This window comes from Protopterus annectens, chromosome 9.part0 (assembly GCF_019279795.1).
Source record: "Protopterus annectens isolate FY-2018-M chromosome 9.part0, PAN1.0, whole genome shotgun sequence".
NCBI classification, from domain to species: domain Eukaryota; kingdom Metazoa; phylum Chordata; order Ceratodontiformes; family Protopteridae; genus Protopterus; species Protopterus annectens.
In genome coordinates, this window is record NC_056743.1 from 1,734,977,200 (window position 1) to 1,734,993,947 (window position 16,748).

Consider the following 16,748-nt stretch of genomic DNA (forward strand, 5'->3'; position numbering starts at 1 on the left):
TATTCCACACACTACTTGCATACAATATGCAGATGATTCTACACTCATCTGTACAGCTAAATCTTCTTCTGAACTACAATCTATAACTCAGAAGGTATTTAACACAGTAGAGTCATGGTTTTTAAAGCATAGTCTCCTCTTGAATCCCAAAAAAACCAAACTCTTACTCTTCTCTCCTACCCGCAAGTCTACACCACTTGACTTCTCAGTCATCTCTAACAATGGTATCCTCATTTCACCAGAATCCTACACTAAACTCCTTGGAATTACAATAGATAACAACCTTAACTTTGTCATTCACATTAACAACACTATAAAAAAGTTAACAGAAGACTGGGCTCCCTATATAGGATTAGACCCTTCCTCACCTCTACAAGTAGAACTACTATTGCCCAATCTCTTCTAATCTCCATACTGTTCTATGCCTCACCAATCTACACTAACCTAACTAAAAGCAATTTGCTCAAACTAGTAAGCTCCTATAATAACATCGCCCGATTTGTCTCTGGTAACCCCTTCAGAACCCATCACTGTCACAATCTAAAACAACTTGGATGACTTGAACTACAGAATCAGCTTCAATTTAACCAACTTACCATAGCCCATAAGATCCTCTATGATCCAAACAAAACTCCTATTCTCTCCAACCTTATAATCCCCTATAAAAATCTCAATACCTTACGCTCTTCGAATAAACTATTAGTTAGCATAAACATGTCCAACAACTTGGCAGGTGACTCACTCTTTTTGAACACAGTTGGCAAAAACTGGAACCTTCTACCTAGTGAACTTACATTACTTCCTTCCCTACACCTCTTCAAACAAAAACTCAAATTACATCTTAAAACACACTGGCTATGCCCTTGTAGTAACCCTGACTAGATTTTCACCTCTGTTTGTAACACTTCCATGTGTATAATACTTCCTTGTTTATATACTAATAAAGGTATGATTGTTTAGCTGAAACGAAAAGTTAACAGTAAAACTACTGTAACATCTAAGTATTTCTCTCATCTGAAAAGTCACGTCCAATTTTCTGTTTTTTGTCATTTTATGTACAACATAACATATTTGATTTAATTGCTATTTACTATTTTACTGTTATTTACTACCTAGTCAAGTATTATTTGTAAGCTAATTTATGGTAACCTTTAACCTTGTTATAACTGTGGTTAGTTTGGAGCTTTTCTCCCCGGGCCTCTACTGAAAATGGACATATATCCAGTTAGACTAGCCCGGTCAACAAATGTAAAATAAAAAAATAAATAAAACAAGTCATAAGTATTGGCATGCCATCTACATCGACGGACATTGAAATTCAGTTGTACTCAGCCCTCATCACACCATCAGTTGAATACAATGCACCCTTTTTCATGTACCTTAACACACATCTGCAGCAGCTGTAGCAATCATAGAGCTTTCACACAGTAAAGATACAGGGTGTAAAATACAAGTCCTACAAAGAAAGACTGAAAGCCCTATCACTGTATTCTGTCTACTACAGACTACTAAGGGCCAATCTTCATCTGGCCTACAGGGCAGTCTCCAATCCAAAGGGAATTGTTGAACCCAGCATGTGGTATACCTGGCCAAATGTGCAAAATGTCCCTGTTTCTATGTGAGAAAAACTGATAGATATCTAAGGAACAGGATTTATGATCATTTTTACTGTATAAGGAAAAAAGACAAAACTAATGCATTATACAGGCATTTGGTCAAAAGTCCTGGATGTGAGGAATTTAAATTTACTATACTAGAGGTAGTGACTGCAAACCCCAGAGGGGGAAGTGTTAGTAAAAAATTAAACGAGAGAGAAACTAGATGGCAAATATTATTAAATTCTACAGCACACCCAGGTATAAACGACGGTATATCCATTAAGGACATTCTGGAATCAAAAGTGTGATGTTAATTTTTAATGTTTAAATGTTATATAATTAATATGTGATATGTATTAGTTTATATATTTTTTATGAAATGATTTATTTATATATTCCCCTTATAACACAGCACTGAGCACTTTAAGATAATGCGATCATGTATTAATTGCTTGATTAGTTTACGGAACCGATTGGCTTGCATTACTATTTAAACTAAGATGGTGGGCAAGTCAATATTCTGATGAAGTCTATAAGATAGATGAAAGCGTTGAACTACTGCAGTTTTAATTTTATGAATGTATTCTAATAACGTTTTGAAATTTTAAAACTTTGGAAGGAATTATTGGATCCGGATACCCCATTCAGCAGATTAGTGTGTTCATATTTAATCATTACAGTTGAACACATCTGCTCCAATAGAACATGTATAATAATTTACACTCACATAGTCTGTCAGTGTTACAAACACATTTTGTTAATATTTTAAACGTGTCCCTGATTGTGCTTGTGTCTGTCTACAGTTTTCCATAAGTCTGTTGCTGTGTGTCCATGATTGGTTAAGAGCTATGGTGACATGTCAGTCATATTCATGCAAGTCATTTTTCAGAGCTTCAGAAATATGCACATACCCCTATTGTATATATTGTCCTTGCTAAATATCCTCTACGGTAACCATGTCAGTGATGTTTATATCACAACCATTCTTCTCCAGTGGCATGTAAATTTGTATGACCATCACATATATACTGTCATGTGTGATGATAGAAATATACTTATACAGGAGGTGTAAATAGCAGTACATACTGTGCTATCTACATATGTGCTTAATGTTATTCTACTGACTTGTCTTGGAAGTGTACATACCTTTACATATCCTGTCTTTTGTACTGTACCATATTTAACATGCCCTCTTCCTCTTTCTTCATTCCTGTCATTCATGTCTGTGCTCATTTTCATCAGCACGCTTTCTCTCCCTAGTGTGTTTCAATGTATTTGCCCTTGATGTTCACCCCACCAGATATTATGTCACTCTGCAAATAATTCCTGCAGTCTACAGTGCACTGATTACACTTTGATTTAATGTGTTAATATTGGCATTATTGCAGTATTTTCATCCCCAGTAGTCATTGTGGCTGGCCACTCACTCTTGTTGAGCAGGTGTGCCTTTGGGCAAACTTGTATGCACATTCTTTCTGTGTGTGTGTTGCTCTGCATGGTTTCCTGGCTGGCAGCACTGTTGCTGGCCACAAAATATAGCTTGTATTCATGTAAGCACAATGCACAGCATGCATATGACATTAGCACTGCTGCTCATTGTGCTAACATGTACACTTAGTGTGGGCTTTATGAGAAACCTACATGGAGTTTATTGCATCCCCAGGAATATGTAGTCATTTTAAGTATAGGCTGAATGCCTTAAAGTTAAAGCTAAGGCATTAAAAGTTATTGGCATCATTTTTAAGAACTTTGCAACACAATATAATGACTGCCTTTTGAGGGTGTTTATAACATATGTTCAACCCATCAATGAGTACATGTTGTTTTGCTCCTACAAGAAAGGTGATCCCCTGCTTTGAGAAGGTATTGAAGAAAAGTTTACAAGGTGCATCATTACTTGAAGAGATAAACCATACCCATCTAAAATGGAAAGAATAGGCCTCTTCAATTATGGACACCTGAGGGATAACATTTGCTTAGCCTACAGAGGGCTGTCGAGTGAAGAGTACTGATCTCTAATAAATAGTGAATTGTTGAATACAAGTATATTAACTAGAGGTGCATATGTTATGTACAGAACTGAGGAGTTAAACTCAGTCTTAAGAACAAACTATTTAAGGCAGTCATTGGTTCAACCGTACTATAGGGTTCATTTACAAAACAACTAAATAATACTTTGGTAGTACAGAAAGAATAAAACCAAAAACAGAACATCACTCTAGGCACTATAAGCAGTGTTTATGATTGAAAATCCAAGATAAAGGTCATGCACAATATAGAAAGAAAGTCACACATTAAACCCTTAATTTCATCATCACATTTTTCGTCCCACAAAACCAGACTTCATTAAACAACTTTTTTAGCCAGACCTCCCTCTTTATAAACATTTAATTATTGGCCTACAAAAAAATAATTAGACTGATTAACTTCATTAAATAAATTAAACAATCCTGTAATATAAAAAACATATTTACCCACACCGTCCAAACCACCATTAAAAAACAAACATACATTTCACCAATAAGTTGTTATAAAAATATGTAAACTATATAGAAAATGAATAAATAAAACATAATAAATGATTAAGATAGATGAAAAATGTTAAAACTGAATATTCTTCAATGTTTTTCTTTTTTTTTTTCCAATAAACATCTTTATTAAATTGTCACATGTGGTACAGGCAATCTTACATTTATATAAATGAAAAACAAACATTGGCACCACTTTAGCTGCAAACATTATACATCACAGACACCACTGAAACAACTGTAGTTGCAAACATTATACATCACTTATAATATATCTAGTCATTGTCAGTTAAGCATTATATGGATCATTCAAATGCTGCATTTTAAACCTAATTCCTTCTCTGCATATATTGTTCCCACAATTCCCATTTTTTTCTAGGTAGTTTGCTAAAGAGCCCAATTCCAGTTGTTTTATCTCTGTTACTATATTTACTATTTCTATTAAAGTTGGTCTAGACTTTGATTTCCATATTCTAGTTATTAATTTTTAGGTAGCCACCATAATTAGACTCAGCAAAGCTTTACTATGTCTAGACAATTCTGATTCTGTATCATAGCTCAAAAAAATCATCTCCCCAGTCAATCCAATCTGTTTGCCCAGCATCTATGACAGAGAGGTTTGCAGGGAATCCCTAAAGTCAGCCATCTCATTACACTCCCAACAAATATGTTCACAGCCATCTCTTTTTCTTTCCCATCGCACCTCCAACATTTGCTATTCACCTGAGGAAAAATTATTTGGAGTCTACTCTGGATGTAAAAATACCTATGTAAACACTTCCAGGCAAAGATCCTAAATCTTCTAGACCTTGTTGCATATTTGGGAGACATGCATGTATCCCTCCATTGTCTATTTGTGAACTGTTTATCCAGTCTCTCTTCCCAATCCTTTATAAGCTCCACTGATTGATTCTTATAATTATCATGCAATGTTTCATATGCTCTATCAATTATTCCTTTTTTAACTGCAGCTTCTGTGCACTAGAAAATTAAAACCATTTTAAACAATTATTGTAATATTAACCTAGGAATAATAATTAATACAATATGTCAAAATAAAACATCCTTTAAAGCCTAGTTGTCCTTACTTTAAGGACAGGGTCTAGGGAACTATTTTCATTTAACCCAGGGGGATTATTGGCTTGTAAAACTAATTGCAAATAAATCTTATGATATTCATTTTTTTCTTCCCATTACCCTTCTCTGATGTCTTGTCCTATCTCTTCAAAAACAAAAAACATGTTTTTTTACAATTAAATGTATGTTTGTAAAGGGCATTATTACTATCCTTTGTTTTAATGTCATAATAATGTTCTTATATTCTATGTTTCAATGCCCTTTCCATCTTCCCTACATAAAATGCCATGCATTCCTTGCAAGGGGCCAGGTAAATAATTCCTTTGCTGTTGCAACTGATAAATCCAAAGGCTTGTAAAAGCCTATGTTTGCTAGGTATATATAATTTAGTCTTGTTAGTAATATAGTGACATTGTGTACACCTTCCACATTTGAAAGTCACCTTCCTTCTCTCATTCTGCAAAATATATCTTCTATTGTCATTCTCTAAAATATTCTTAATACTGAAACCTTTTCTGTAAATAAACTTAATAGGTTCATCAAATATACCCTCTAGATCAGACACATTTCTAAAAAGCTCCCATTTTTCCGTAATAATCCCTTTTATATTATTAGCATTCTTATTATAATGCATAATAAAGGCCTTTTCATGCCCTGTATCTTTTTCTGTGTCCATCATGTATAAACCACCTACATTATTTTTTCTTGATCTTAAATTAATATTTGTCATACCTAAAATTGGATAATATCTATCCACTTTACATTGTACTACTTCCTTCATGGTCTCATCAATAAGTTTCTCTGGATATTTTCTCTCACAAAACATATTCTTTAAATTAATACAGTCTTGTCTAAAATCATATTCATCTGAGGTCATTCCCAAGGCTCTTATAAACTGCCCCTTTAAAATACTCCTCTTCTGTCTATATGGGTGGGCACTGGTATAAAATAAATATGAGTATGAAAATGTTTCTTTCCAATAAATTGTGGACTTAAACTGTTGAAATTCATCTAAACAGTGTATAGTAACATCTAAATAATACACTTTTGTCTTTTCTTTTTTATAGGTGAATTTAAGATACTCAGTGGTCCTACCTATATATTGCAGGAATTCCTCTAGAATTTCTTCTTTCCCTATCTAGAATATGCAGATGTCATCCAGGTACCTCCTGTACAGGGTCCAATATTTTGTGCAATGGTAATTAAAAATATTTTTTTTCTCCCATACCTGCAGGATAATGTTTGCATAGCAGGGAGTATAACTTGGTCCCATAGCTACCCCACTAATTTGCTTAAAAAATTCCCTTTCAAAATGAATACAGTTATCTAACATAATCTCCATAAGTTCCAATAAAACTCTAAAATCTTTCAATTTGAAAGTTCCTTTGTCCATCGTAGCCTCTTCAAACCATTGAGGCCCTATATTTTGGGGTATTACTGAAAAAAGATCTATCATGTCTATTGTAACAAAAATAATATCATTCCTATAGTACTTGTTATCCACTGCCTTTAAAAAATCCCAAGAGTCCTTCAAACCCCCCTCATTTTGTGCATACATGAAACTGAGCTTAGAATCAATGTATTTAGCTATGGGGTAAGTTTTCAGTCCATTCCCTGCCACTGTGGGCCTAAGTGGGGGATCATTCACATTTTTGTGTACTTTAGAGATTATGGATATATTTGGGATAATTGGTTTCTTCATCTTTAGGTAATTAAAAGTATCAAAATCTATAAGTTCATCCAACAACAAATTCTTCAATATATGATCTATTTCACAGTAGGCAATAGACATTTCATTCTCAGGAACCCTATTATGTGTTATTTCATCTCATAAAATGCCCATCATCTTCCCTATGTACATAATGTGGTCCATAATTACTATTCCTCCCCTTTTAGCTGGTCTCATTACTCTAATATTTGTATTTTCATATCTCATCCAATAATAGATGTTTGAACTTTGGGAGGTTAGGTTCCACCTTAATTTTAACAAATTCTTTCCTTAACTCTTTTTCCACCATTTCAAAATTTTTTAACTGAGGGTGTAAAGGTGAGTTGTATGTACCTTTTTTCCTTAAGCTCTTGTCCATTGTTTTCTTATTGTCCATTTTAGAATAAATAATTTCTAAGTTTTTCTTTTAAATAAACATTTTGAGATCAATAACTGCCTTACTTGCGTTACTTTTCCTACTCGGAACAAATTTTGTTCCTTTTATAAATAAACTAAAATATGTAGTGTTAAGCACAAGGTCACTATAATTAAAAATGTTATAATTTTTTATAGGAGAATGTATAACTGTTATGTTTAATTATACATGTCACGTCTTTAACATTCCCTTCCTCCCTGTGCTGTTTATTTCATTAAAAGACTTGACTAATTCCTACCCTTGTTGTAATTGTAATTGATTGGCATTCTGCTCCTTAATCTATCCGACCTCCATAGGGGTGGAAATTCTATAGGGTCATGCAGGTCTAAGTTAGGGATATCCTCATTTACCTATCTACTTGAATTGTCATATATATATAATATTGCCTTCTCCCTGGTGCCCATTTATCCTTTCTTTCATATTATTCCCTATTATACCTTTCATTTCTAGGTTGAGCTTCTACCTGTGGATTCCTATAACATCCATAAAACCAATGTTAATTGTATTGTTTAGGCCTGGGATAGCTCGTCCCATCGTTATAGTCATTTCTGTCCCTCTCATGCATTTTGCTTTTCTTCTTACTAAAAATGCCACTTTATCATATATCTTTCTTGTAACATTAAAATACTTACTCCTTTCTTCCTCTATAGTGAAACATAGATTATTAATAATTGTGTTACAAATATTTTCTATTTGCTTATGAAGATTGTCCATTTCAATATTGTTATATTTTATAATAACCTTAATAGCTGATAAAAACTATTATCAAAAATACCTAAAAATTCTGTATGAAAGTGTGAGCCTTCTGGCACATTGTTCTGGTACTTATATACCCTTAAACCTCTAGGAACCATATTATTTTTAAACACTCATTCAAATAACAATTATCCAAGTGTAATGTCTTAAATTTCAGCAATGAGTCATATAATGGGTCTATATTAGCTTGAAAGGTAATATTTTCATCAGCTTCTAGGCTTACTGAAGGATGAAATCTAAAACTACTATTATTTAACCCCGTGCCCCAATCAGTAATTGCATTAAAGTTTTTCTGCACACTATTATGATGGGGCTCTTTAACAACATTGTAACAGTCACCTTTTGCATTTTTCTGCCACTTCTCCTTCGTTCTTGCACGAACCATTTCATATTTGTCCTTGTTATTTGCAAAACAATCCTCTCACAGTGAATGGAAAATACCTGGAATTCCTCCAGTCATATTCACAATATCCTCCTCTCCAAACGAACCACAAGCTCCACAGGAACACCTTCAACTTCTGTTTCATTCATTACCATTTCCTGGTTACTGGGTAATGACATACAGCTTATGCTTACCTTGAATCCACAATCATAGTGGTAAGCAGTTGCACCAACTGGGTTAATTCACCCACTAAAACTCAAATGTCCTTTTCTCACTCTCCAGGAGAGACACCACCAAAAAGTAAACTCTGTTGCACCTCACTCATCTCCATCACTTTCCCAAACTAAAAAGAGCACTTAGTGGAAACAAGTATCGAAAGCGAAAAAATCACCAGCCACAAAACAACTAAATGATACTTTCAAGGTGCAGGAAGAGTAAAACCAAAAATTGAACATCATTCCAGGCACTATAAGCAGTGTTTATTATTAAAAATCCAAGATAAAAGTCACGCACAATACAGAAAGAAAGTCACACATTAAGCTCTAACGTAATCACCACGTCTTTTGTCCCTCAACACCAGACTTCATCAGATAACTTTTTTACCCAGAACTCCCTCTTTATAAACTTTTAGTTAATGGTTTACAAAAAAAATGAATTAGACCAATTAACTTTATTAAATAAGTTAATAATCCTGTAATATAAAAAAACACAATATATATACCCACACCATCCAAACCACCATTAAAAAGCAAACATACATTTCACCAATAAATTATTATAAAAATAAGTAAAATATATCAACAATGAATAAATAAAACATAATAAATTATTAAGATAGATGAAAAATGTTAAAACTGAATACTCTTCAATTTTGATACTGGTAATGATAATAAAATCATTGGTGAGATCCTACCCTCTAGTGGCCTTCATGTGCTATTTAGAAACCAAGGTCTATATACATATATATCTATATATATATCTATATATATATATATATATATATATATATATATATATATATATTCTTAAGGAATCCTTAACCCCCTTCCCCAAAAATGCACTAGAAAATTAAAACCATTTAAAAAAAAAGTATTATAACATTATCCTAGGAATAATAATCAATACAATAACGGAAAATAAAACAACCTTTAAAACCTAGCTGCCCTTAATTTAAGGACAGGGGATAGGGAAATATTTTCATTTAACCCAGGGGGACTATTGGCCTGCAAAACTAATTGCCAATAAATCTCACGATACTCAATTGTTTCTTACCATTGCCGTCCTTTGATGTCTTGTCTTATCACTTCAAGAACAAAAACAAAAACATGGCTTTTTTACAATTCGATGTATGTTTATAAAGGGCATTTTAACTATCCTTTGTTTTAATGTCATAATAATGTTCATATATTCTATGTTCCGATGCCCTTTCCATCTTCACTACATAAAAAGCCATGCATTCCTTACAAGTGGCCAGGTAAATAATTTGTTTGCTTTTGCAACTGACAAATCCAAAGGGTTCATTTACATATTCAACAGTTGTCCTCACGTGTAGATATTGAAAAAATAACCTGATACTTGGCTGGGTCACATGGTATATAGAATCATTTAGGAGTCTGTATTCTGAATAGCCTTTGTCCTTTACAGAGGAAATAATAAACTGCACAAATGAACAATTGTCTTACAATTCAGTAAATTCAAGGGATATACTAAAAGAGAGTATTAGACATCTAATCCCCATATTTCTGTAAATAGCAATGCACTGGTCCAAAGAATATCAACTCTATTCTGGCAGCAACTAGAAGTCCTTAGGTTTCATGACATGTTTTTAAATAACTGGACATAATCTAAACAAACGGGCATCTTGTCAGTTGTAGAATTCACCCTTTGTGGATGTGAGGAAAAATGGTATTGACACAAGAATGTACTGCATTACATGTCAAAGCCTACATAAAAGGAAGATGTAATATCATTGAGCCGTACAGTCTGATACTGAACCGGCAGAGGTGCACATGCCATATGCCCACAGAGCTTTTGAATGCAGAGACTCTCTCATCCTACCTTTATAGGAAGATTACAATGGATAGAACACATATTCCATTTTTCTGCAATTGCAATTACTTTAAGGCCATTTTTCTTCCCATAAATGTCTCATTTATAGCATGGTTATCTGTCATAATTAGTTAAAAAGTGCCTTCTTTTCAATCCCTGAGAATAACCCCAAATAGCTGACATATATTTGTTTTTAGAGAAAATTTCCCATTGATATTCAAAAGTAAGTTCCCAACAAGCACTAATGTTGCCCCTTCTTTTTGCTGTGGAGTAGGAGTTGAAGTATGCACAGAGAAAGTATTACATTATCACCAACCTTTCCATGTTCTTTATTACTATGATGTTTTATTTATTTTAATAAAACTTTAGAAATGTCTAAAAGCATGGTACACCTTACTTGACGATTCATCTCATTAAACTTCCCACAATATCCTATTGGGCTGATGTAGTGAACAAGAAGCTTAGCTTGGCAGTTTAAGTCTGGACTGAGCATCCTCTCAGTTATAGCCCATACCCTTTGGCTAACAAACATTCAAATCGCAATGCACTTATGTGTCACATTTTAAGAAATAAACCATTGCATGTTTTACTCTTTTGAATGTATGTTGATGGTCATTAATAGTGAACTGCTTCAATAAAAACTGCTGCACTGACCACTGTGCCTATGAGATGTTTTTCTGCACACCTCTCTATGGTCAGCATAACTGCTACAGGTCTATTGCCATGCAAGTTCCTCTTTCTGGGTTAAAAAAAATGTTCTTAGAAATACCTGTCAGGGGATCCCGCACAGTAATGTAAACATTAGCTCATTTAAACATGAGAAAAAAGGGGCTTTAGACAATGACTGCATTCAGACAAAAACAGGAGTTAAAATTCTATGGGGCTTTCTTTTGTGTCTCAGCTATATAGTCTGTTTATAAGTGTTTACCTATTTGATGACATTTCACTGTTTCTGTTTATAAGTGTTTACCTATTTGATGACATTTCACTGTTGTTCTTTTACACATTCTCTAGTTACATGAGGATGTTTTCTAAGAGCCTGATGGATCTAATAAAGTTAATTCGAAAGCGCTGCAAAAGTTTACTTTTTATTTAGTTTTGTAACATACAGAATTGTGTCCTGAACTGTCATTTCTGAATTTTAAAAGGCAAAACACCTAATACAGGCAGCTCACCATATTTGTTTTCTCACTGTTGGTCACTCTTTGGGATGGGACCTACTGACCTTTTCTCAGTCATTGAAGACTGAGGCCATTCAGAAGCCACATCCTCTTGGCCAACCCCTCCCTCAGTACTGTTAACCCATATAAACAACTCTGTGGTGCATACTTTTCTCACAATACTACTTATCTATAAATAAGGCAAATAAAGATGTTTTATTTCTGCTAAAAGCCTTGCACCATTTTTTCTTGAACTGGAACTTGTTAAGATGGTCATCACTTGGATTAGGAAAGAAAGGGATCTAGGTGTTCTCCGACAGCTGCTCTATGATATCTCCTGTAGTTTTATCTTTTAAGAGAAAACAGACTGTGGTATTTGCTTCTTAAAAAATATATTAAGTTTGGCTACGCTTTAGATTTTTATGAAGAATGCTTGATGTTCAATGAGTAAAACAGTTTTGTGTATTTATTTAACTATGTGCAGACAAACAGTAATCTGCATGTGGCTTGTTAGCCTTCTTTTAACGTGACATGTTTTGTTTAATTGTTAGATGTTGTATTTTGTCTAAAGCATATTAAGACAGACTGCTTAACAGACTTTGCTATGTGCCCTCCCCTACTGGTATTTACCTTCTTGAACTCCATTAATTAACCTGATCACACCTACTTATTACTTGAACCATAGAGAAGAAGAGCAAATGAGTTCCTGTAGTCATCATAGATCTGGGAAAAACATTTCTAGTGTTTCCTTACTTACAATCCCCAAATCTTTCTAAGTGGTATAAACTAGTAAAAACAAAGGACAAATGCATGCTGCCTTGTGTACAGCTAGCTGTGATATCTTGCAACTTCTTTAAAGTAATGTTACACACATGCACACACACACACACACACACACACACACACACACACACACACACACACACACACACACACATGCGTGTGCACACACACACACACACACACACACACACACACACACACACACACACACACACACACACACACACACACACACACACACTCAAAGACACACACAAACATAAGGACAGACAGCCGGTATGGCCAGGTTTGAGTCATATTATTCAACAATAGGATCATGCTTCATTATCGGATCATAAGAAGTTACTAGGCTATTGGTCGTGAGGCCCTTATAAGCCTAGCCAAGAGTTTAGCCCTTGTTTAGACAAGTCAGCACCCAAAGCCCCTGTTCAGCAGGGACACAGGTGGAATCCCAGGGGTGTATTTTCTGTTTCCCATCCAGTTATCCAGATTGAGTGTAAAAAGGGATAATGAGGTGTTCTGCTAGATGTGGAGAGGGAGTCTATTCCACAGATGGGGGAGTTTCTGGGAGACAAATCTGCCCCGCCAACAAGTGCTATTGATGTCACAGACCAGGTTGAGTTTGCATGTGCAGATTATTTGAGTAAAGCTTGACTTGCCGATATGCAGCGGCCCCATCAAAGTGAGGTCTGAGATTGCTTTGCATGCCAGACAAAGGTCACCTCTGAGGAGTCTGTGTGAAACTGAGTAGTGGGACAGGGCTTTTCGCCTATCTGTGTAGGGTAGATGTTTGAGGCTCTGGATTGTCCTGGTGAGGAACCTCTGTGGTGTCTCCAGCTGCTGCATGTGCTTTGTTAGGTACATGCCAAAGGGAATGGTGTGCTCAATAATTGACCTTGTAAAGGAAAACTACAGGGATGTTATGACCTCCTTGTTCCTGGATGAGATACCCTTACTTATGCGATGGGTCATGTAGAAAGCTTTCCGTACAACAGAGGCAACACTGTAGTCAAAAGTCAGGTTGCTATCAACCTGGGTGCCCAAATCCCTCATGACTGATTGCATGCTTAGGACATGGTTATTAATGTGATAATATGTGGGGATGTCCCTCTCCCCAAAGGGGATGATGATGCATTTCTTGGCATTCAGGTTGAGGCCACGTTTCTGGCATCAGTCATTTGTTTGGGGGAGTCCCTCTTGAAGGATGTCCACATCACTTGGGGAGTTGATGACCATGCCCAGCTTGCAGTCATCTGCAAACATTGTCAGCCATAGCCCACTGGTTTTGGCCTGCACCTCAGAGAAGTATATCCTGAATAACAGAGGCCCTAAAACCAATCCCTGGGGTACACCACTCATTACAGGTCTACTGCTTGAGGTGTTTCCCCCTATTTTGATTAGGTGGGTTCTATCAGTTTGTCATTTTGCTACCCATCTGGTAAAATATGGATCGATGCCTAGTTAAAAGAGTTAATCTATTATGCCCAAGTGGGGAATAGTGTCAAAGGCTTTGGCCAGGTCAAGGTGGGTGGTGTGCATCATCTCCCCCTTGTCCATGGTTTTGATGACTGTCTCAAAGAAGTCAGTGAGATTTAACAGACATGATCTCCTCTTGACAAAGCCAAACTGTGAGGGGTCGAGTGTTTGGCGGTTGCCAATGTCCCTGTTAATGAGGTCCATGATAATCCACTCCTTGACCTGGCAGATCAGGCTAGTTAGGCTGATGGGTCTATAATTTCCCGGATTGGTGGATGCTCCAACTTTGAGTAAAGGGATGACAGTGGCTGTCCTCCAATCAGCTGAGACAAAGCCAGTACTCAGGCTTTGGTTGAATAGGGTGCCTGATGGTCCTGCAAGTTCATGCCTGAGTTCATTTAGGATGCAGCCTGGAATGTTATCGTGTCCCATGGAGGCTGCATTTTTTGCCTTTGAGAGGGCAGTGATGACCTGTTCTCTAGAGATAAGGGGATGTTCTAATTTACTGATGGGAAAACAGAGGGGTGAAGTTTTCAGTGAATCTGTCAGTCACTAGGTTGGCTATGTCTACAGCATTTGTGTATGTGGTGTCCTTGTCCGCCAGTTCTGAACCGATCTGGGTACTTCCTTTGAGACTGCGGACATAAGTGAAGAAGGCCTTATGATTGTCTGTAGTAGATGTGGCCAGTTTGGACTTGAAGTTGGCTTTAGAGCATTTCACTAGTGTTCTTATTTGCTTATTCAAGCTAAGGAGAGAATGCTTCCTTCTTGGGCCTGGACAGCAATTTTTTCCTTTTGTTATATATTTTATTTATTGCAGATGTTCACCAGACAGGTTTACTCTTCCTTGCGGAGGATGATTTAGCCCTGTTGGGTATTCCTGATTCCATGCATCTATATAAATGCAAGTGTAGTGCTTTGGTACAGATTTAGACATTGGTGCCAGTTTCTATAGAGGGGGTGGGGATTGAAGCTATTTATACCATTCCTCAGGAGGTTGTAATCAGCTTTGGAAAAGTTTTTTTTTTCTTTGATCCTAGCTAGCTGGGGGGGGGGGGGGTCAGGGAACATGGTGACTTTGAAAGTGACTGCTTTATGGTCGGATCTTACCAGGGAGGATAATACTGTAGAGGTGCTGCAGTGGTTACTCATGTTGGTTAATACCAAGTCCAAGATATTATCACCTCTTGTGGGGGTATTGACTAACTCTTCCAAGGCATTTGCATTGATTAAAAACAAGGAATTTCTGGGCATTTGTGTTCTGGCATGAGTACTTTTTCCAGTCTATGGTTGGGTAGTTAAAGTTGCCCAGGATCAGGGTAAAGTGTTGAATTTTGATAGATTCTAAGTGGTCCAGATTGGTGGATTGGGCATCATGAGTCAAATGTGGGGGCCTGTAGCTAGCTATGGTTTGAATAGGGGTCTTGTCAATGGTTAACTGTACCTGGAGTTTCTCCTGTGCATCATACTGTTTGACCAGCCTGGAGGTGTGTGTGTTTTTAATATATATTGACACTCCACCCCTTTGGCTTTGCTGCCCATAATTTGGGGTCTGAATTATGATAGGATGAGTAAACAGGTAAGGCTGGGGTGCTTTCCCCAGCTTTGAACCAGGTTTCTGCGACTGCACAAATGTCAGCATCTTCCAGGGTTAAGAATGATTGCAATGAGTGCAGTTTCATGTTTAGACTCCTAGCATTTAGAAGCATGACCCTTAATTTGCATTTGACTTATGACGGTATGAAAAGATGTTGTCAACTAACCTATATTTGATATACAAATCATTTCTGGAGGAAAGGGTTCCAACTCTGCTATTTGGCTATCGATAGTTTTATGGTTTGTTTTTGATACTGAATACAAATAACATGCATATTGTGTTAAAAGCTGCAGTAACATATTTATTAACTGTGATCACAGCTCACAGCTGAGGAAGGCTAGAATTATATGAGTTATGTGATGGGATTCACCAGTCATTATAGCTCTGTCTTTGTAAATGTATTCTGTGCATGAATTAATCCTGCCTTGTCACTTTTTAGGTGCTGGTTGAAATTAGAAAGTGGCTTTATATGGAGCTTTCTGGGACCTGTTTGTTTTATACTTTTGGTAAGTCTGTCACTGAAAGAGCTTTGATTTGCTTTATAGATGACCTGTCTGATTAGAAAAATTATTCCATTCTGCAAAATGTAAACTATTTAGTTATTAGATTAGAAGAACAGCAGTGCTGCAAACTTTTGAATCAGTTCCCAAAAGGCACTGTAGAATACGTTCTTCTCTAACACAGAAATGCCAGAAAGAATTCCTATGTTCTTAGCAGGAGCACTAGTTTTCTTTCAACTTTGTTCACATTTTCACAAAGAAATATCATAAATAAGATGGAAACAAGTCTGAAATGTATATAATTCATGTAAAGTACAAGACTCACATGAAAACGTATTCTGTACTTTCTAGGTCTATGATCACTTTGATACTTTTATTGCATTTTAAAGCATCATGGTTGTTTTTTACTGGAATAGCTGTAAGTCAATGATCAATATACTGTAAGGACAGACAAACCATCAGATGAACTGAAACACAAAGCTAGAAGGTAGCATTGTCATTTTACAAGATTTCCTGGGGTGAGAGGTACCACAAATCAATGTGATTCCACATGTATAAAAATCTTGACAAAAAGTGTATTTATAGGTTCATAGGTTCATACTAGGCTATCTGCCCTGGGGCAATTATAAGCCTAGCCCGATTCTGTATGGCTTACGCTACCCCTTGATTTGAGTATACTGTGCCCTTTTTAAGGTTTA

At 36.0% G+C, this 16,748-nt stretch overlaps 1 protein-coding gene across 1 annotated transcript in view; it reads left to right on the forward strand.

The window, feature by feature from the left end:
* Nucleotides 1-16,748, forward strand: part of LOC122812233 (adhesion G protein-coupled receptor E2-like) — a 1,024,993-nt gene that overhangs the window by 535,920 nt on the left and 472,325 nt on the right. The window contains exon 8 of the mRNA XM_044084590.1: nt 15,990-16,056. The gene's annotated coding sequence lies outside the window, so the exon portion shown is untranslated. The remainder of the gene's footprint in view (nt 1-15,989; nt 16,057-16,748) is intronic.